This window comes from Pseudophryne corroboree, chromosome 6, assembly GCF_028390025.1.
Source record: "Pseudophryne corroboree isolate aPseCor3 chromosome 6, aPseCor3.hap2, whole genome shotgun sequence".
NCBI lineage: Eukaryota > Metazoa > Chordata > Amphibia > Anura > Myobatrachidae > Pseudophryne > Pseudophryne corroboree.
This window is the reverse complement of record NC_086449.1, coordinates 92,486,524-92,508,188: the sequence shown is the minus strand read 5'-3', so window position 1 is coordinate 92,508,188 and position 21,665 is coordinate 92,486,524. Positions and strand designations below refer to the sequence as shown.

Sequence of the window (21,665 nt, the reverse complement as noted above, 5' to 3'; positions counted from 1 at the left end):
CTCTCTGCACATGTTATATCTGCCTCCCCTGCAGTGCACATGGTTTTGCCCAATTGCTATCAAAAATCCTGCTGCGATCAACTTGGAATTACCCACTATAGCCACGGTATCACGGTAGCGGAATGGCGGGATGGGGGACGAGTGCAAGAACGTGGGATGTAGGGGGAAGTATTGTGAACCGCTGACACATAACTACATCCCCATAGACACACACACACACACACACACACACACACACACACACACACACACACACACACACACACACACACACACTGTCCCATAGACACACACAGCACACAGTCCCATATACACACACATACACACACACACACACACACACACACACACTGTCCCATAGACACACACAGCACACAGTCCCATATACACACACAAACACATACAAACACACACACACACACACACACACACACACACACACACACACTGTCCCATAGACACACACAGCACACAGTCCCATATACACACACATACACACACACACACACTGTCCCATAGACACACACAGCACACAGTCCCATATACACACACAAACACATACAAACACACACACACACACACAAACACACGCACACCTGCCTCCAGCTTCTCCTTCTGTTCCCCCTGAGCTCACTGTAGAGAGGGGACAGCAGTTTGGCTCAGGGACCAAGCCAGCTCCACACTGCGGGCAGACACGGAGCGACAGAGCTGCGGCAGTATTATTACCATAGAGCCAGCCGTGAGCCAATTGGAGCTCCTGATTGGCTGCCAGTCCGTGAGCGCCAACCCCCCCCCCCCCCCTTGATGGCGAGCATTTAACGTAATATTTAAATATCTTAAAAACTTTCATCTGTATCTGTATGTTCAACTTTAATAACTTTGGGGGTCATTCCGAGTTGATCGCTCGCTAGCAGTTTTTAGCAGCTGTGCAAACGCTAAGCCGCCACCCTCTGGGAGTGTATCTTAGCTTAGCAGAAGTGCGAACGAATGCATCGCAGAACGGCTACAAAAAAATATTGTGCAGGTTCTGAGTAGCTTCAGACCTACTCAGCGCTTGCGATCACTTCAGACCATTCAGTTCCGTATTTAATGTCACAAACAAGCCCTGCGTTCGCCCAGCCACGCCCTGCGTTCGCCCAGCCACACCTGCGTTTTTCCTGGCACGCCTGTGTTTTTTGGAGCACTCCCTGAAAACGGTCAGTTGACACCCAGAAACGCCCACTTCATGTCAATCACTCTGCGGCGGCCATTGCGACTGAAAAGCTTCGCTAGACCTTGTGGAAAAATACATTGGCTTTTGTGAAAGTACGTGGCGCGTGCGCACTGCGCCGTATACGCATGCGCATAAGTGCCGGTTTTTCACTTAATCGCAGCGCAGCAAACATTTTCAGCTAGCGATCAACTCGGAATGAGCCCCTTTATCTCTTCTTTTCCTATTATAATTACTGTTAAACATGGCGTTGGACTGAATGAGAACTAGTGGAGAAACATTCAGCGAGTCATAAAAAAGAATTGTATCTATTTACACGTAAACGGTTATAAAGCTCTGTTATTAAACTGAGAACACTTATACCAGCTGCTGCTGACTTGGTATTTTAGAATACAAATAAACAGTGAGGTTACTGATGTTCTCTGTAATTATCCAGATTTTGTCCCAGTCTAATTATTATTTTAAAATTTGCAAAAAGGGCTATTTAAAAGAACATAATTATGGAAAGTGTACAGGGGGGTAGTCACGGAGAGATCTATGCTTAAAATCTAAGCAATCTGACTAGATTGCTTAGATTTTAAGCACAGATCACTCGTGTGTAGCCCCCTCAGCGATAGCGATGCGCGGCCTCGCACATCGCTATCGCCGCTGCTAGATTGAGCCTGCATGCAGGCCAATCTAGCACGTCGCTCATTTCCGCTGGGTGAAATGAGCGGCCCCCGTCCTCCCCCCGCATCGCTCAGCACACATCGCGCGGGAGAGATGTGTGCTGAGCGGTTCGATCAGCACACATCTCCCCCTTGTATACCCCCCTTAAGACTATCCTATACACAATTATATGCAGGGCAGTCGAGATCCAGGCTGGGCCCAGGTACTTTTAAGGGGCGTGGCCTAATCACGGGAGGTGTGGTCATGTATCCTTAGAAAAAAATACTGAAAAAAATAGTATTTTAAGCACCTTCATGGCCACACGCAGCCCAGAAGACAGCAGAGTGTGCTGGGCTGATGAGAAGAGCTGCTGCTGCCAGGTAAGGGGGAGGGGCTCTGGGCCCCTACTGGACCCTCACTGGGCCCCTCCATTATACCTGGGCCCAGGTAATTTGTACCCTCTCCCACCTCTCTCGGCACCACTTATTATATGTTGTACAGTTACACCTGATTAAATTACGCCTGAATAACTGAGCGAAAATCAGCTACCTACAGTGGGCGAGATGTACTAAGCCTTGAAAAGTGATACACTTCATTGGGATAAAGTACCAACCAACCAGCTCCTGTCATTTTTCAAACCCAGACTGTGACATGGCATTTAGGAGCTGATTGGCTGGTACTTTATCCCCGTGAAAAGGCTTAGTACATCTCCTCCTGTTAGTTCCCAATCACAATATGGTGGAGGATAGGAGTGTAGCCAGAACTTTGTGGGCCCCTTCCTCTTTATGCATGGGCCCCTTCCCCCTTCTAGAGAGACACCTTTCTTGACTGCAGTTCAGTTTATGTGACGTAGTATTGCGCAAGTTCCTTTTATGCCCCATAGTAGTGCCCAAGTTTACATTATCAGTGGCGCACCCAGGGGGGGTTTCCGGGCAGAAACCCCCTTCACCAATATTTTTTTTTATTTTTTTATTTAGCTGCATGAGTATTATTAATGGATGTCTAGCATCCTCGGCAGCCTGCTGTCTTTCTTGTGGCACTTGTAAGTGCTTAATAAAAGTTTACTTTATTTTAATTAGAGTACATATATATCCATGTGCATACACATATACACACATGTATATACATACATATAAACACACACACACATATGATATATATACATTATATACATGCGTATATATGTGTACTGTATGTATATATATATATATATATATATGCATGTTTAATATGCTATGTGTATATATATATATATGTGTGTGTGTGTGTGTATACGGTATATATATATATGTGTGTAGATAGATAGAGATATATATGTATATATATATACACGCTTTGCGCCGGCACTCGGCTCCGCCCCTGCTATGGGGCTAACTTGCTCAGGTGCCCTCCTCCAGGTGTAAAACCCTTTGCATTACACCAATAGATAATGATGAGGCGGCACTCGGAGTCTTGTGATATAACAACAAACTGTAATGGTGCAGAATCAACGTTTCGGGGTTTCCCCCTTCGTCAGGATAAATGCAATACAAACAACAGTGAGTTTAAATACAACTTACCCCCTCCTACAGTTCATCCCCTTCTGGCCGGTGTCGCTTGCCGCGCCGTCCCGTGCCGCAGACTGACGTCACCATCGTCTCACCGGAAGTGACGCTTCGGCGCCGGGAGGCGCGTCCATAGCAACCCAGTCTGGAGTCTAAATATAGAACCATGGATACCATTGTAAACAAACGCCGTGAATACTACATAATACGACACGGCTTAAAAACAAATCAGTGCATAATTAATCATGTATTGTTAAAACATTTGTGAGTGTTAAAATATTAAGTGCTTATCGAAAAAACACACATAAGTGCATTCTTCAGTGTATACCAACAATGTAATTTGCTCTATATAAAAAAAGGACATAAATGTATACTATCAAACCCCTGTCTGTTCCCAAGGTGCCTTAATTCCAATCTACAAGCTACTCTTTTCTAACCTATATTGCTCACTTGTTACCATACCAACTTGAATCTCTTCCCTCAGCTTTATTGTCCAAATCTATATTATCTAGAATGATGAGTCCCTATATGCAACCTGAGGACCACTCATACTGGAATTCTTTGTGATCAGGGTCTAAATGAAATTAATAAGGTCTAAATTATCATTTAGACCTGCCGGTCTGAGGGTATTCAACCTATGGATCCACATGGATTCTAGCTGGAAAAGTTTCCTACCCCTATTGCCTCCCCGCATGGAATCTGTCACATGGTCAATGATTCTATGTTTAAAAGTGGCCATAGTGTGTCTATATTCCACAAAATGTTTAGCCACAGGTTGGTCCCCCTTTCCTGAGGCCAGGGCATTTCTTATTGCCAACCTGTGCTGTGCCATCCTGATTTTGAAGGAACACTCGGTTTTGCCGATATAATACCTGCCACATGGGCAGATAATCGCATAGATGACAAACTTGGTGGTGCAGGTCAAGGGCCATCTTATTGGAAACTTTTTTCCTGAACACGGATGCACGATGTGATCTCCCACTGACATGTGCGAGCACGTCGTGCATCCCGTACATTTGAAACAACCGTTTTTACGTTTCAGAAAATGCTCAGGTGCCACTTTAAACTTAGCCATATCAGTCTTGACTACCATATCTTTAATGCTCCGACCTCTTACAAAGCTGGGCATGATCCGTTGGTGCCGAAACACCGGTAATTCTGGATCAGTTGCCACCATGGGCCATAAACGTGTGACCTCCTTACATGCCTGGTTGCTATGAACATCAAATTCACAGACCCAGGGAATTACTCCACCCAGTTCTTTCACCTTCTTGGGTTTAAGACTCTCGTCTCTGTTTGTACTTTCAGCTTTCCCTCTTGCTTGGGTCAATAACTGCCGTGGGTAGCCTCTAGCACTCAATCTCAGCTCCATCTCATCTAATTGTATGTCTCTCTGTTGTGTGCAACTGTTACTCTTACATACTCTCAAAAATTGAGAATAGGGCACACTTCTCACTGTGGATGCTGGATGACAGCTGTCATACCTCAGTATGGTATTGCGGTCAGTGGATTTTCTAAACAAAGACGTCATCAGCTGGTCTTCCTTGATTGTTATTTTAAGATCCAGAAAACAGATTTCCCTGGGACTGCTGTTCATTGTTAATTTTACTGGACTATCTGAGATATTATGCTTCAAGATAATATCTTCCAGATCAACCACCTCTCCGTGCCACATTAGGAGCAAATCATCTATATATCTGTAATATAGAAATAATCTGCTAGATATCTTGCTGTCAATGAAGAACAGATTACGCTCCACCTTCCACATAAAGGCATTCGCAAACGAGGGTGCCACGGAGGACCCCATGGCACACCCCGTTAGCTGCCTAGGGCCCAGGTAATTTGTACCCTCTCCCACCTCTCTCGGCACCACTTATTATATGTTGTACAGTTACACCTGATTAAATTACGCCTGAATAACTGAGCGAGAATCAGCTACCTACAGTGGGCCAGATGTACTAAGCATTGAAAAGTGATACACTTCATTGGGATAAAGTACCAACCAACCAGCTCCTAACTGTCATTTTTCAAACCCAGACTGTGACATGGCATTTAGGACCTGATTGGCTGGTACTTTATCCCCGTGAAAAGGCTTAGTACATCTCCTCCTGTTAGTTCCCAATCACAATATGGTGGAGGATAGGAGTGTAGCCAGAACTTTGTGGGCCCCTTCCTCTTTATGCATGGGCCCCTTCCCCATTCTAGAGAGACACCTTTCTTGACTGCAGTTCAGTTTATGTGACATAGTATTGCTCAAGTTAATTTTATGCCCCATAGTAGTGCCCAAGTTTACATTATCAGTGGCGCACCAGGGGGGTTTCCGGGCAGAAACCCCCCTCCACCAATATTTTTTTTTTTTTAGCTGCATGAGTATTATTAATGGATGTCTAGAATCCTCGGCAGCCTGCTGTCTTCCTTGTGGCACTTGTAAGTGCTTAATAAAAGTTTACTTTATTTTAATTATAGTACATATATATCCATGTGCATACATATATACACACATGTATATACATACATATAAACACACACACACATATGATATATATACATTATATACATGCGTATATACGTGTATTGTATGTATATATATATATATATATATATATATATATATGCATGTTTAATATGCTATGTGTATATGTATAATATATATATATATATATATATATATATATGTGTGTGTGTATATACGGTATATATATATATATATATATATGTGTAGATAGATAGATAGATAGATAGATACACAGACACACTAGTTTTACGGACCCAGCATATACTGGGTCACCTCAGTCCTCCCCCCCCCCCCGTGCTTGGCTCCACCCAGTTCTGGAAACCCACCCATGCAAATCCTGCGTTTGCCACTGATTATACCACACAGTTTGCATTATGTTACACTGTAGTAGGGATGGCCATCTGTGGGCTGTACATTGATGGTTGCCATCGATGGTGCCATCGGTGATAACTATCAATGGCACTTAAACTATCTACAGTGAGCAATCGATGGTTTCCACTACTCGATGGCCACCGCTGGAAGATGCTAGGGGGCTGCGAGCCAATAAAAAAACTGAGGGCAGGGCTTAGTAGGTATCCAGAGGTGGGGCTAAAAATATATATATATATATATATATATATATATCTCAATAGTATTTGTATTCGGCACTCATGAAATAAACATCACAGTCAGCTTGCCTGGTGCCCTCTAAATCAACTTTGCAGGTTGAAGATATAAGCACAATGAAGCGGCACTCCAGGACTTAATTCAAATAAACGGGTCCAGTCTCCCGATTTTGATGTGCAACGTTTCGGTTTTAATCACAAACCTTTGTATGCCTGACGATGGTTTGTGATTTAAACCGAAACGTTGCACATCAAAATCGGGAGACTGGACCCGTTTATTTGAATTAAGTCCTGGAGTGCCGCTTCATTGTGGTTCTACTAACTCAGCCAATGATGGCAACACCATCGGCCGTCAGTAGTAGGCAATTGATGTTTAGCAACTATCGTTGGTCGATGGCCATCCCTACATTGCAGTGCCCCAAGTTAACAATATGCCACATTTTACAGCCCCAGTACACATGCCGCACAGTTCTCATTATGGGATCTATACTAAGACTTGGAGAGAGATAAAGTGGGCGGAGATAAGATACCAGCCAACTAGCTACTGTCATTTTTCAAACACAGGAGCTGATTGGCTGGTACTTTGGGGCAGATGTATTAAGCCTTGAGAAGTGATAAAGCAGTGATAAGTGCAAGGTGATAACGCAGCAGCCAATCAGATCCAATATGTAAATTGGCAGTTAGGAGCTTATTGTCTGGTGCGTTATCACCTTGCACTTATCACTGCTTTCTCACTTCTCTAGGCTTCATCTGCCCCTTTATCTCCGTTCACGTTATCTCTCAAGGCTTAGGACATAGGGGGTCATTCCGACCCGATTGCTCGCTGCAGTTTGTCGTTGCCTAGCGATCGCCTCTGAGACAGAGGTGGTCGATAGGCGGGTGGGGGTGGGCGCAGTCCGGCAAATGCAGGCGTGGCCGGACTGTTGGGGGGGCGGTCCGCAGCGGCTGCGTGACGTCACACGCAGCCTTTGCGGGCCGGGGAGCAATGAGTAGCACCCGGCCAGCACGCTAAAGCTGCGTGCGCTGGTCGGGAGCTACTCTTGAAGTGCAAAGGCATCGCCGCTGTGCGATGCCTTTGCACTTCTGCAGGGGGGGGGGCGGCACTGACATGCGGGGCAGACTAGCCCTGTGCTGGGCGTCCCCCCACATGTCAGTGTGAATGATCGTAGCTGTGCTAAATTTAGCACACCTGCGATCAACTCGGAATGACCCCCATAGACTCCACACAGTGCTTAGCAGGCAATTTTGGGAACCTGGGAGATAATTTTACGCAGGGGATTAAGGGGTCTATTTACTAAGCCTTGAACAGAGATAAAGTGGATGGAGATAAAGTGCCCGCCAATCAGATCCTAAATACCATGTCACAGGCTGGGTTTGAAAAATGACAGTTAGGAGCTGATTGGCGGGTACTTTATCTCCGTGCACTTTATCTCCATCTAAGGCTGAGTAAATAGACCCCTTAATCCAAATGCCCTGGCTCAGTTAATCTTATTAAAGTGATAGATGAGGAGGGCTCCATCTGTACATCTGCCCCTTTATCTCCGTTCACGTTATCTCTCAAGGCTTAGCACACAGTGCTTAACGGGCAATTTTGGGAACCTGGGAGATAATTTTATGACCTGGGTACAATTGAGTCATGCCCAAGAGGTGGGCCCCCTAAAGGGGCCCCACAGCAATGACATGCCCATGTGATATCTGCAGTGCCTATTCTTGCGGCGGGCAAGGAGTGTTGTCGCATGTGGGGCCTGCCGCCGCACTTTTCGCTGCCCGCCTGCACCCCCTCCTCCCTGTCATTAGCACTCAGATGGGGGGGTGGAGTTTCACAGAATGACACGTTTGCGTTGTGATGTTATGGCACAACATCGTGAAACTCCGCCCCCTGAGTGGAGCGCTAATGACAGGGAGGAGGGGGAGCTACGGGTTGGTAAGCTACATAGGCGTGCGCACAGGGGGGTGCCTCATGGGCAGAAGCACCACCTAATATTGGCCACCCCCCGTAGCGCACAAACCAAATTTTTTTGGAGTCGGAGACTCAGATGTGAGACTCAGACGGAGACATGAAACTGTCTCCGTCTCCACACTGAGTGCAGTGGCCACCTTCGGATTCAGAGCTGCTGGCCTGCTGCACATGCGCAGCATCTCCACAATCATATGCACAGGAGGTGGCTGTCTGCCCCTCACTGTCCTCCTCCCTGTCAGGAGCAACGGACATACGTGCAGCGCGAACGGGTGCACAGCTACCAAAGCAGTGTGATCAAGTGCAGCAGCAGCCAGCATGCCTGTTACTGGCTGTCACCAGCCCCAGGTACTACTGCTCAATAAAACACAAGAAAAAATAGCAGCGCTAATTGGAATATTATAAACAATTGTAATAAGAAGGAATGAGTGATGAAATAATTTTTCAATTTAATAAAACAAAAGTTTCGGCCTTATTAAAAAATGGATACATAATCCAAAATCAATTTAAGACAAATAAAAACAATGGATATGGGTCAAATATTGATAACTGCCTATCACATTGACATCCGTTCCTTATTTTTGAACCTGGAACATATAGCAGATGGAGACAGACTGACAGCGCAGTCACACCAATACACTTTACCCGAAAACCGCTAGAGATGTAGTCCCTTAAGAGCGTCTCTGATGTTTTTATTCAAAACCAGCCAGGTTTGGGATCCTCATTTAGCACGGTGTCCTCTTTATAGAGATGGGGTAGATGGTGTTCCTTAGTCGTGAGATGTTTGTCTCGAATTTTCTGCAGATGGCAAAGTCCAGTGTTTGGTCCGGATGTGATACGGCAGTAAAAATGACGTGATTGTCGACCCAAGTAGCCTCCTCCTGACGCGTTTCGCTGCAGGCACTGCAGCTTTATCAAAGGTGACTTAGGTAGGCCACTAACAGGATATTTATACCTTAGGTAATTACCAAACAGTAAACAGCTGTTTCACTCAATCCTTCTATTTAATCAAATTACACATAAAAACATTTTTATTAACCCTTCTATGGGTTTACAATGTGCTCCTAGGACAGACTCAGATGTAAAAACTCTATTATTTAAAAGAATTTAATCCAAAAACGAATCTATTTATTATGGCCAAACCCCTATCTATTATAATACTTCCGGGTCACGGGGGCGTATGTTCTAATAACAAATATCTATTCATACCTCGTATTTTCATAGATCTTAATATAGTGGTTATTTACTCACATGCCCTTACTCCAATCGGCAATGCGCTCGTGCAAAACTAACAAGAAGATTCCTTTTAGTATCATGTTCTCAATCGACACTACTGTTGTATTTCCGCTCCGTGGAGCGCATTTGCGTTCCACCATTCAGTTTAACGGAGCGTGTCCCTAGGCGTCATACGTCTTTCCGATCATGTGACACCCGCTGCCCCGATACTTATGGGAATCGTAGTAAAGTACAGAGTAGCGGGGTCCACATGACGGGGCGATCACGCCCGTTGGCATAGTAACTCACAAACAATTAAGTCAATCATTGTGATCTGATTCTAGAAACAAATATTATAAGGATATAATTTGATATCATCTCTGTCTTTCCAAAAGTTTAATGATGAAAATTGTAAAAGAATATACAGAGTAGCGGGATAAACCTATTATATAACCCACATAACGGGACGATCACGCCCGTTGGCATAGTCACCAGCAAGCAGTTCAATCAGTTATTGTAATCTAGTTCTAAGAACAGATGTTATAAGAATGTCATTTAGTCACATCTCTTTGTTTCCGAAAAAGTGTAATAGTTCAGACATTTCTAGAGAACATTTAAAGAAATAGACATATTCCTTGATCGTCTCCTCGGCTCATATGTCTATAGTACTATACCTACAACTCTATTAGACCAGTTATTATGTTTATCATCACATTATTTCAATATACAGACATTAAGAGAGACCAAGAGACTTATACATTAATTTCTCAAAGACTTCTTTCTTAATTTAAAGACTCCTATAGGCTGTATAGTTTTTTTAATTATATTCCCATTATATTTAAATTCCTGGTCGTTAATCATTTGTTTTTATTATTATTATTATTATTATTATTATTATTATTATTATTGTTGTCCTAAAGAGTCATGTAGGGATCACTCCTTTCTCTAATGGGGAGAGTTCATATTTCTTCTTTTCAATATAGGAGGGAAAGGGAAAGAGGAGGGACGGGGGGGGGGGGAAGGGAGGGGGGGGGAAGGGGGGAGGAAAGAAAATCTCATTTTGAATGGTTTGTACCCTTATATGCGGAGTGCAATGTGACCACAAAGAATCTATTCTTTTACTGGATGAGAGCTTACTGTCTCTATTTAATGCAATTAAACCTCAAGCTAATTCGGGGAATGTGTTGGTTTTATGAATTCTTGATCATACTGTGTTTTCCTGTGGGAAGCAGTGCGATCCTATTTTGGCTCATTATTCCAGTATATACATATCACCAATCAGATCACAGTATTTAATTCCACTGCCTCATTGAGGCCCTCAGGGAATATACTGTTCATCTGATACATCCAAAAGACCTCCTGTCTACATAATCTTTTATATCTATCGCCCCCACGTGTAGTGTGGGGTATGTGTTCTAAACCCAAAAGTTTTAGACATTTTGGATCTCCACCATGAACATCATAGTAATGTTTAGGGACACTATGTGTCTGGATCTTATTGATGATGTTCCTCCTATGTTCTAGGAACCGGACTTTAAGTGTTCGGGTTGTCCGTCCTATATATTTTTTTATCACACCCACATACCAACATATAAATGACATACGGAGTATCGCAATTGATAAAACTCCCAATTTCGAATGGCCTCTCAGATGTTTCAACCTTGATTATTTTTGTTCGATTGGAGATATGGTTACATGTTATACATTTATTTTTCCCACATCTATAACAACCCTTTATTTTTTCTTGATGGTTCTTCAGCCAATTGTTATTCCCACTTATATCCTTATTGCTTTCTCTAATGATTTTAAGATGGCTGGGAGCTAGTAAATTTTTAAGTGACTTATTTTTACGGAAAATAAACCTAGGTTTTGAATTCAATATTGAGGACAGCTGTGGATCTTGTCTCAAAATCCCATAATTTTTTGAAATAATATTCCTGATCTCCGAGTGGCAATTATTAAATGTTGAGATAAATGCTATCTCATCCATGTAACCAATTTTATCTGTCCTCTTATCCTTGGGTACTAGGAGATCTTCCCTATCCTTCTGTCTAACTTCCTCCAAAGCTGATTTAATAAGTGATTTTGGATAACCTCTATTGAGGAACGCCTCCATCATTGTTTTGGCTTGTATATTGAAGGAGGTCAGGTCAGAGCAATTCCTTCGAAGACGTAAGAATTGACTTTTGGGAATGCTCTTTTTCCAGGGCATATAATGTCCGCTTTTAAAATGTAAATAAGCATCTGTTCCCACCTCCTTCATATAATTGGTGGTGGAGATTTTGTTTCCCCTAATCTCCAAGGAGATATCCAAAAAATTAATATTGTGAGGGTGATAGGTGTGAGTAAAAGTTAAATTAAAAGGGTTTGAATTTAAGCGAGAAACAAATGATGAAGCAGATGAAGCATCCCCATCCCAAATAATAAATAAATCATCTATGAAACGGCCATAGAGAACCAGCCCCGCGCCGAGACCGCCACCCCACACGAGCTGGTCTTCGACCTCGCCCATGTAGAGGTTGGCGTAACTCGGCGCGAACCTGGTTCCCATGGCCGTCCCCATCACCTGTAAGCGGGTGTCACATGATCGGAAAGACGTATGACGCCTAGGGACACGCTCCGTTAAACTGAATGGTGGAATGCAAATGCGCTCCACGGAGCGGAAATACAACAGTAGTGTCGATTGAGAACATGATACTTGAAGGAATCTTCTTGTTAGTTTTGCACAAGCGCATTGCCGATTGGAGTAAGAACATGTGAGTAAATAACCCCTATATTAAGATCTATGAAAATATGAGGTGTGAATAGATATTTGTTATTAGAACATACGCCCCCGTGACCCGGAAGTATTATAATAGATAGGGGTTTGGCCATAATAAATAGATTCGTTTTTGGATTAAATTCTTTTAAATAATAGAGTTTTTACATCTGAGTCTGTCCTAGGAGCACATTGTAAACCCATAGAAGGGTTAATAAAAATGTTTTTATGTGTAATTTGATTAAATAGAAGGATTGAGTGAAACAGCTGTTTACTGTTTGGTAATTACCTAAGGTATAAATATCCTGTTAGTGGCCTACCTAAGTCACCTTTGATAAAGCTGCAGTGCCTGCAGCGAAACGCGTCAGAAGGAGGCTACTTGGGTCGACAATCACATCATTTTTACTGCCGTATCACATCCGGACCAAACACTGGACTTTGCCATCTGCAGAAAATTCGAGACAAACATCTCACGACTAAGGAACACCATCTACCCCATCTCTATAAAGAGGACACCGTGCTAAATGAGGATCCCAAACCTGGCTGGTTTTGAGTAAAAACATCAGAGACACTCTTAAGGGACTACATCTCTAGCGGTTTTCGGGTAAAGTGTATTGGTGTGACTGCGCTGTCAGTCTGTCTCCATCTGCTATATGTTCCAGGTTCAAAAATAAGGAACGGATGTCAATGTGATAGGCAGTTATCAATATTTGACCCATATCCATTGTTTTTATTTGTCTTAAATTGATTTTGGATTATGTATCCATTTTTTAATAAGGCCGAAACTTTTGTTTTATTAAATTGAAAAATTATTTCATCACTCAATCCTTCTTATTACAATTGTTTATAATATTCCAATTAGCGCTGCTATTTTTTCTTGTGTTTCTTTGAGTATATGGTTGGGGTGTAACTACCCCCAAACGTTATAGCAGCAGCATTAGAGACACAGCACCTGAAAGCGCCCGATCTTCCATTTGTTTGGTAAATCTCTTTGCTTTCTCACATAGTTTTGATTGGGCAGCATGGGCTGTTTCTCTAATTTTACGGACAGACTCAGTAGGAGACAGGATTATCTCTCCAAATGGGATAGCCCAATGGAGAGAAAAGGAGGGTATCATGATGATCAATTAAGAGGAGATTTTTTTAAATTAGAGGATCTATTAAAATCAGAAATAAGACACTGGTTAGACACAGTCAATATGCAGAAATATATTGATAAGAAGATAATACCTAGAGGCTTGAGACTCTCAAAGCCCTCAATCTTCCATGACAGTGTGGAATACCAAAAAAGATGGGATTCCACACTGGATCGATGTTCATTGTCCCTTATGGGTATAGTAATAGATTATAGAACAGAGAAATTGAAGAGTATAGAATCAGAGATTGAATCACTTAAAAATAAATTAGAATGTCATAGCCAAAGCAGTGAATATAAGGATAGAGACACTGTAGTCACAGAAAGGGTGAATAAATTTGAGCAAACAATATTAGAGACTAAATATAGAAAATTCCAACGAGATGTTGAGGACTATAGAACTGACAGTGTCAGGTCTTATAGAAAAAATAGAAACCAAAGACAGAAAGACTTTGTTAATGATACTCTTTCAGTTAGAAAGTCTGATTATTTCTCACGTTATAAGGGAGACAAAAGAAAACATCCAGGAGATACTCCAAAATATGATCAGAGAATGAAAACTCATTTTTCAAAACGTCCTCTAGATTGGATTGAGTCCAATCCATCAACAAACAGAGACTCTGAAGGGGATTGTTCCCCTGCTGGGAATAGGGAACTAGGAGCCAGACCCAAGTCATATCCTGATGCCTCCCACCCGTCAAGTAATTTTTTAGAACAGCGGAAAAGGAGGTTTCGGGATCGAGACAGGGACTGGCAGAGAGAAAGAGCCAGAAAAAGGAGAAATGTCAGCTTCGAGGAAGAAGAGGGGGGAGGAAGGAAGCATATAAGAGATTAAAATCAAAAAGGAAAATGTCTCAAAAGAAAAATATATTCAATCTTTCTTCTAGACAACTGACTGATAGCGAGATCGCATTGTTGAATAAGGGTTTAAAATTCGCCCCATCAACACCGCCCAACATATTCAATTTATTTGTAGAATTAAATCGGTTTGTCCGAACTTTATGCCGGAAGAAGTATTTTGCAAAGCAGACTTTATTAAAGAAAAAGGATGTAGCATCACCCATAGTTCTTGATGGGGAAGATTTGGGGGCCCTAGAAATACTCACCGACCTTCTTGGTGAGAGCTCCGAGGATACCCCCCCGAAACCCCAAAAACTGTTCGATATCAATATGAAAAATAAGCTGAAAAACAAATCAGAGTTCTATCCAATTAAAACAAAGGGATCAAGCATAGAGAGCTTTTACAAAACAACATTAGAGGAATTTAAAAACCTGTGCACAAAAACACCAGAGTCACATAAAACAGACAACCTCAATAAGTGGGAGAAGCAAGCAATTCGTAGGCTAACGAAAGATAGCACAATCGTGATCAAACAAGCCGATAAGGGGGGGGGGGGCTTATTATACAGGACAGGTCTGACTATATCAGTGAAGCCAAAAGACAACTGGATAATCATGATTTTTATAAAATTCTACCAAGAGACCCCACTTCAGGTTTCTTGATAGAACTCCAAGACCTATTGGGTCAAGCTTTGAGTAATAACCTGATCTCCAAGGAGGAATTTAATTTTTTGTTCTGTTCACACCCCACTGTTCCTATATATTATCACCTCCCCAAGATTCACAAGTCATGCACTGCACCCCCTGGCCGTCCTATTATTTCTGGTGTGGGTTCCCTCACGTCCAACCTTTAACACTATGTTGATATTTTTTTACAGCCACGGGTTACTTCGCTCAAATCACACATCAAGGACACAACACATTTTTTAAATTTAGTTAAAGACATCGAGTGGAGAGACTCTTATGGGTTTCTCACACTCGATGTCCAAAGCTTGTACACCAATATTCCACACGATTTAGGTATTAAAGCAATAGCAAAAAGACTCACTGATGATAGGGATCTCACTGATCTACACCAACAATTTATTTTGGATTCTATATCATTTATATTACGGCACAACTACTTCACATTTTTGGACACTTTTTATTTACAGGTGATGGGGACGGCCATGGGAACTAGGTTCGCGCCGAGTTACGCCAACCTCTACATGGGCGAGGTCGAAGACCAGCTCGTGTGGGGTGGCGGTCTCGGCGCGGGGCGGGTTCTCTATGGCCGTTACATAGATGATTTATTTAATATTTGGGATGGGGATGCTTCATCTGCTTCATCATTTGTTTCTCACTTAAATTCAAACCCTTTTAATTTAACTTTCACTCACACCTATCACCCTCACAATATTAATTTTTTGGATATCTCCTTGGAGATTAGAGGAAACAAAATCTCCACCACCAATTATATGAAGGAGGTGGGAACAGATGCTTATTTACATTTTAAAAGCGGACATTATATGCCCTGGAAAAAGAGCATTCCCAAAAGTCAATTCTTACGTCTTCGAAGGAATTGCTCTGACCTGACCTCCTTCAATATACAAGCCAAAACAATGATGGAGGCGTTCCTCAATAGAGGTTATCCAAAATCACTTATTAAATCAGCTTTGGAGGAAGTTAGACAGAAGGATAGGGAAGATCTCCTAGTACCCAAGGATAAGAGGACAGATAAAATTGGTTACATGGATGAGATAGCATTTATCTCAACATTTAATAATTGCCACTCGGAGATCAGGAATATTATTTCAAAAAATTATGGGATTTTGAGACAAGATCCACAGCTGTCCTCAATATTGAATTCAAAACCTAGGTTTATTTTCCGTAAAAATAAGTCACTTAAAAATTTACTAGCTCCCAGCCATCTTAAAATCATTAGAGAAAGCAATAAGGATATAAGTGGGAATAACAATTGGCTGAAGAACCATCAAGAAAAAATAAAGGGTTGTTATAGATGTGGGAAAAATAAATGTATAACATGTAACCCTATCTCCAATCGAACAAAAATAATCAAGGTTGAAACATCTGAGAGGCCATTCGAAATTGGGAGTTTTATCAATTGCGATACTCCGTATGTCATTTATATGTTGGTATGTGGGTGTGATAAAAAATATATAGGACGGACAACCCGAACACTTAAAGTCCGGTTCCTAGAACATAGGAGGAACATCATCAATAAGATCCAGACACATAGTGTCCCTAAACATTACTATGATGTTCATGGTGGAGATCCAAAATGTCTAAAACTTTTGGGTTTAGAACACATACCCCACACTACACGTGGGGGCGATAGATATAAAAGATTATGTAGACAGGAGGTCTTTTGGATGTATCAGATGAACAGTATATTCCCTGAGGGCCTCAATGAGGCAGTGGAATTAAATACTGTGATCTGATTGGTGATATGTATATACTGGAATAATGAGCCAAAATAGGATCGCACTGCTTCCCACAGGAAAACACAGTATGATCAAGAATTCATAAAACCAACACATTCCCCGAATTAGCTTGAGGTTTAATTGCATTAAATAGAGACAGTAAGCTCTCATCCAGTAAAAGAATAGATTCTATGTGGTCACATTGCACTCCGCATATAAGGGTACAAACCATTCAAAATGAGATTTTCTTTCCCCCCCCCCCTTCCCCCCCCCCCCCCCCTCCCGTCCCTCCTCTTTCCCTTTCCCTCCTATATTGAAAAGAAGAAATATGAACTCTCCCCATTAGAGAAAGGAGTGATCCCTACATGACTCTTTAGGACAACAATAATAATAATAATAAAAACAAATGATTAACGACCAGGAATTTAAATATAATGGGAATATAATTAAAAAACTATACAGCCTATAGGAGTCTTTAAATTAAGAAAGAAGTCTTTGAGAAATTAATGTATAAGTCTCTTGGTCTCTATTAATGTCTGTATATTGAAATAATGTGATGATAAACATAATAACTGGTCTAATAGAGTTGTAGGTATAGTACTATAGACATATGAGCTGAGGAGACGATCAAGGAATATGTCTATTTCTTTAAATGTTCTCTAGAAATGTCTGAACTATTACACTTTTTCGGAAACAAAGAGATGTGACTAAATGACATTCTTATAACATCTGTTCTTAGAACTAGATTACAATAACTGATTGAACTGCTTGCTGGTGACTATGCCAACGGGCGTGATCGTCCCGTTATGTGGGTTATATAATAGGTTTATCCCGCTACTCTGTATATTCTTTTACAATTTTCATCATTAAACTTTTGGAAAGACAGAGATGATATCAAATTATATCCTTATAATATTTGTTTCTAGAATCAGATCACAACGATTGACTTAATTGTTTGTGAGTTACTATGCCAACGGGCGTGATCGCCCCGTCATGTGGACCCCGCTACTCTGTACTTTACTACGATTCCCATAAGTATCGGGGCAGCGGGTGTCACATGATCGGAAAGACGTATGACGCCTAGGGACACGCTCCGTTAAACTGAATGGTGGAACGCAAATGCGCTCCACGGAGCGGAAATACAACAGTAGTGTCGATTGAGAACATGATACTAAAAGGAATCTTCTTGTTAGTTTTGCACGAGCGCATTGCCGATTGGAGTAAGGGCATGTGAGTAAATAACCCCTATATTAAGATCTATGAAAATATGAGGTGTGAATAGATATTTGTTATTAGAACATACGCCCCCGTGACCCGGAAGTATTATAATAGATAGGGGTTTGGCCATAATAAATAGATTCGTTTTTGGATTAAATTCTTTTAAATAATAGAGTTTTTACATCTGAGTCTGTCCTAGGAGCACATTGTAAACCCATAGAAGGGTTAATAAAAATGTTTTTATGTGTAATTTGATTAAATAGAAGGATTGAGTGAAACAGCTGTTTACTGTTTGGTAATTACCTAAGGTATAAATATCCTGTTAGTGGCCTACCTAAGTCACCTTTGATAAAGCTGCAGTGCCTGCAGCGAAACGCGTCAGAAGGAGGCTACTTGGGTCGACAATCACGTCATTTTTACTGCCGTATCACATCCGGACCAAACACTGGACTTTGCCATCTGCAGAAAATTCGAGACAAACATCTCACGACTAAGGAACACCATCTACCCCATCTCTATAAAGAGGACACCGTGCTAAATGAGGATCCCAAACCTGGCTGGTTTTGAGTAAAAACATCAGAGACACTCTTAAGGGACTACATCTCTAGCGGTTTTTGGGTAAAGTGTATTGGTGTGACTGCGCTGTCAGTCTGTCTCCATCTGCTATATGTTCCAGGTTCAAAAATAAGGAACGGATGTCAATGTGATAGGCAGCTATCAATATTTGACCCATATCCATTGTTTTTATTTGTCTTAAATTGATTTTGGATTATGTATCCATTTTTTAATAAAGCCGAAACTTTTGTTTTATTAAATTGAAAAATTATTTCATCACTCAATCTTTCTTTTTACAATTGTTTATAATATTCCAATTAGCTAGAGATGTGCACTTGAAATTTTTCGGGTTTTGTGTTTTGGTTTTGGGTTCGGTTCCGCGGCCGTGTTTTGGGTTCGACCGCGTTTTGGCAAAACCTCACCGAATTTTTTTTGTCGGATTCGGGTGTGTTTTGGATTCGGGTGTTTTTTTCAAAAAACACTAAAAAACAGCTTAAATCATAGAATTTGGGGGTCATTTTGATCCCAAAGTATTATTAACCTCAAAAACCATAATTTCCACTCATTTTCAGTCTATTCTGAATACCTCACACCTCACAATATTATTTTTAGTCCTAAAATTTGCACAGAGGTCGCTGGATGACTAAGCTAAGCGACCCTAGTGGCCGACACAAACACCTGGCCCATCTAGGAGTGGCACTGCAGTGTCACGCAGGATGTCCCTTCCAAAAAACACTCCCCAATCAGCACATGACGCAAAGAAGAAAAAAAGAGGCGCAATGAGGTAGCTGTGTGAGTAAGCTAAGCGACCCTAGTGGCCGACACAAACACCTGGCCCATCTAGGAGTGGCACTGCAGTGTCACGCAGGATGTCCCTTCCAAAAAACACTCCCCAAACAGCACATGACGCAAAGAAGAAAAAAAGAGGCGCAATGAGGTAGCTGTGTGAGTAAGCTAAGCGACCCTAGTGGCCGACACAAACACCTGGCCCATCTAGGAGTGGCACTGCAGTGTCACGCAGGATGTCCCTTCCAAAAAACCCTCCCCAAACAGCACATGACGCAAAGAAAAAAAGAGGCGCAATGAGGTAGCTGTGTGAGTAAGATAAGCGACCCTAGTGGCCGACACAAACACCGGGCCCATCTAGGAGTGGCACTGCAGTGTCTCACGCAGGATGTCCCTTCCAAAAAACCCTCCCCAAACAGCACATGACGCAAAGAAAAAAAGAGGCGCAATGAGGTAGCTGTGTGAGTAAGATAAGCGACCCTAGTGGCCGACACAAACACCGGGCCCATCTAGGAGTGGCACTGCAGTGTCACGCAGGATGGCCCTTCCAAAAAACACTCCCCAAACAGCACATGACGCAAAGAAGAAAAAAAGAGGCGCAATGAGGTAGCTGTGTGAGTAAGCTAAGCGACCCTAGTGGCCGACACAAACACCTGGCCCATCTAGGAGTGGCACTGCAGTGTCACGCAGGATGTCCCTTCCAAAAAACACTCCCCAAACAGCACATGACGCAAAGAAAAAAAGAGGCGCAATGAGGTAGCTGTGTGAGTAAGATAAGCGACCCTAGTGGCCGACACAAACACCGGGCCCATCTAGGAGTGGCACTGCAGTGTCTCACGCAGGATGTCCCTTCCAAAAAACCCTCCCCAAACAGCACATGATGCAAAGAAAAAAAGAGGCGCAATGAGGTAGCTGTGTGAGTAAGATAAGCGACCCTAGTGACCGACACAAACACCTGGCCCATCTAGGAGTGGCACTGCAGTGTCACGCAGGATGTCCCTTCCAAAAAACCCTCCCCAAACAGCACATGACGCAAAGAAAAAAAGAGGCGCAATGAGGTAGCTGTGTGAGTAAGCTAAGCGACCCTAGTGGCCGACACAAACACCGGGCCCATCTAGGAGTGGCACTGCAGTGTCACGCAGGATGTCCCTTCCAAAAAACCCTCCCCAAACAGCACATGACGCAAAGAAAAAAAGAGGAGCAATGAGGTAGCTGTGTGACTAAGCTTAGCGACCCTAGTGGCCGACACAAACACCGGGCCCATCTAGGAGTGGCACTGCTGTGTCACGCAGGATGGCCCTTCCAAAAAACACTCCCCAAACAGCACATGACGTAAAGAAGAAAAAAAGAGGCGCAATGAGGTAGCTGTGTGAGTAAGCTAAGCGACCCTAGTGGCCGACACAAACACCTGGCCCATCTAGGAGTGGCACTGCAGTGTCACGCAGGATGTCCCTTCCAAAAAACCCTCCCCAAACAGCACATGACGCAAAGAAAAAAAGAGGCGCAATGAGGTAGCTGTGTGAGTAAGATAAGCGACCCTAGTAGCCTACACAAACACCGGGCCCATCTAGGAGTGGCACTGCAGTGTCACGCAGGATGTCCCTTCCAAAAAACCCTCCCCAAACAGCACATGACGCAAAGAAAAAAAGAGGCGCAATGAGGTAGCTGTGGGAGTAAGATAAGCGACCCTAGTGGCCGACACAAACACCGGGCCCATCTAGGAGTGGCACTGCAGTGTCACGCAGGATGTCCCTTCCAAAAAACCCTCCCCAAACAGCACATGACGCAAAGAAAAAAAGAGGCGCAATGAGGTAGCTGTGTGACTAAGCTTAGCGACCCTAGTGGCCGACACAAACACCGGGCCCATCTAGGAGTGGCACTGCAGTGTCACGCAGGATGGCCCTTCCAAAAAACACTCCCCAAACAGCACATGACGCAAAGAAGAAAAAAAGAGGCGCAATGAGGTAGCTGTGTGAGTAAGCTAAGCGACCCTAGTGGCCGACACAAACACCTGGCCCATCCAGGAGTGGCACTGCAGTGTCACGCAGGATGTCCCTTCCAAAAAACCCTCCCCAAACAGCACATGACGCAAAGAAAAAAAGAGGCGCAATGAGGTAGCTGTGTGAGTAAGATAAGCGACCCTAGTGGCCGACACAAACACCGGGCCCATCTAGGAGTGGCACTGCAGTGTCATGCAGGATGTCCCTTCCAAAAAACCCTCCCCAAACAGCACATGACGCAAAGAAAAAAAGAGGC

At 42.8% G+C, this 21,665-nt stretch overlaps 1 protein-coding gene across 1 annotated transcript in view; it reads right to left on the bottom strand.

Moving 5' to 3' along the window:
- Positions 1-3,542, bottom strand: part of RDH8 (retinol dehydrogenase 8) — a 32,869-nt gene extending 29,327 nt beyond the window's left edge. The window contains exon 1 of the mRNA XM_063931488.1: positions 3,418-3,542. The gene's annotated coding sequence lies outside the window, so the exon portion shown is untranslated. The remainder of the gene's footprint in view (positions 1-3,417) is intronic.
- Between the last annotated feature and the right edge of the window lie 18,123 nt (positions 3,543-21,665).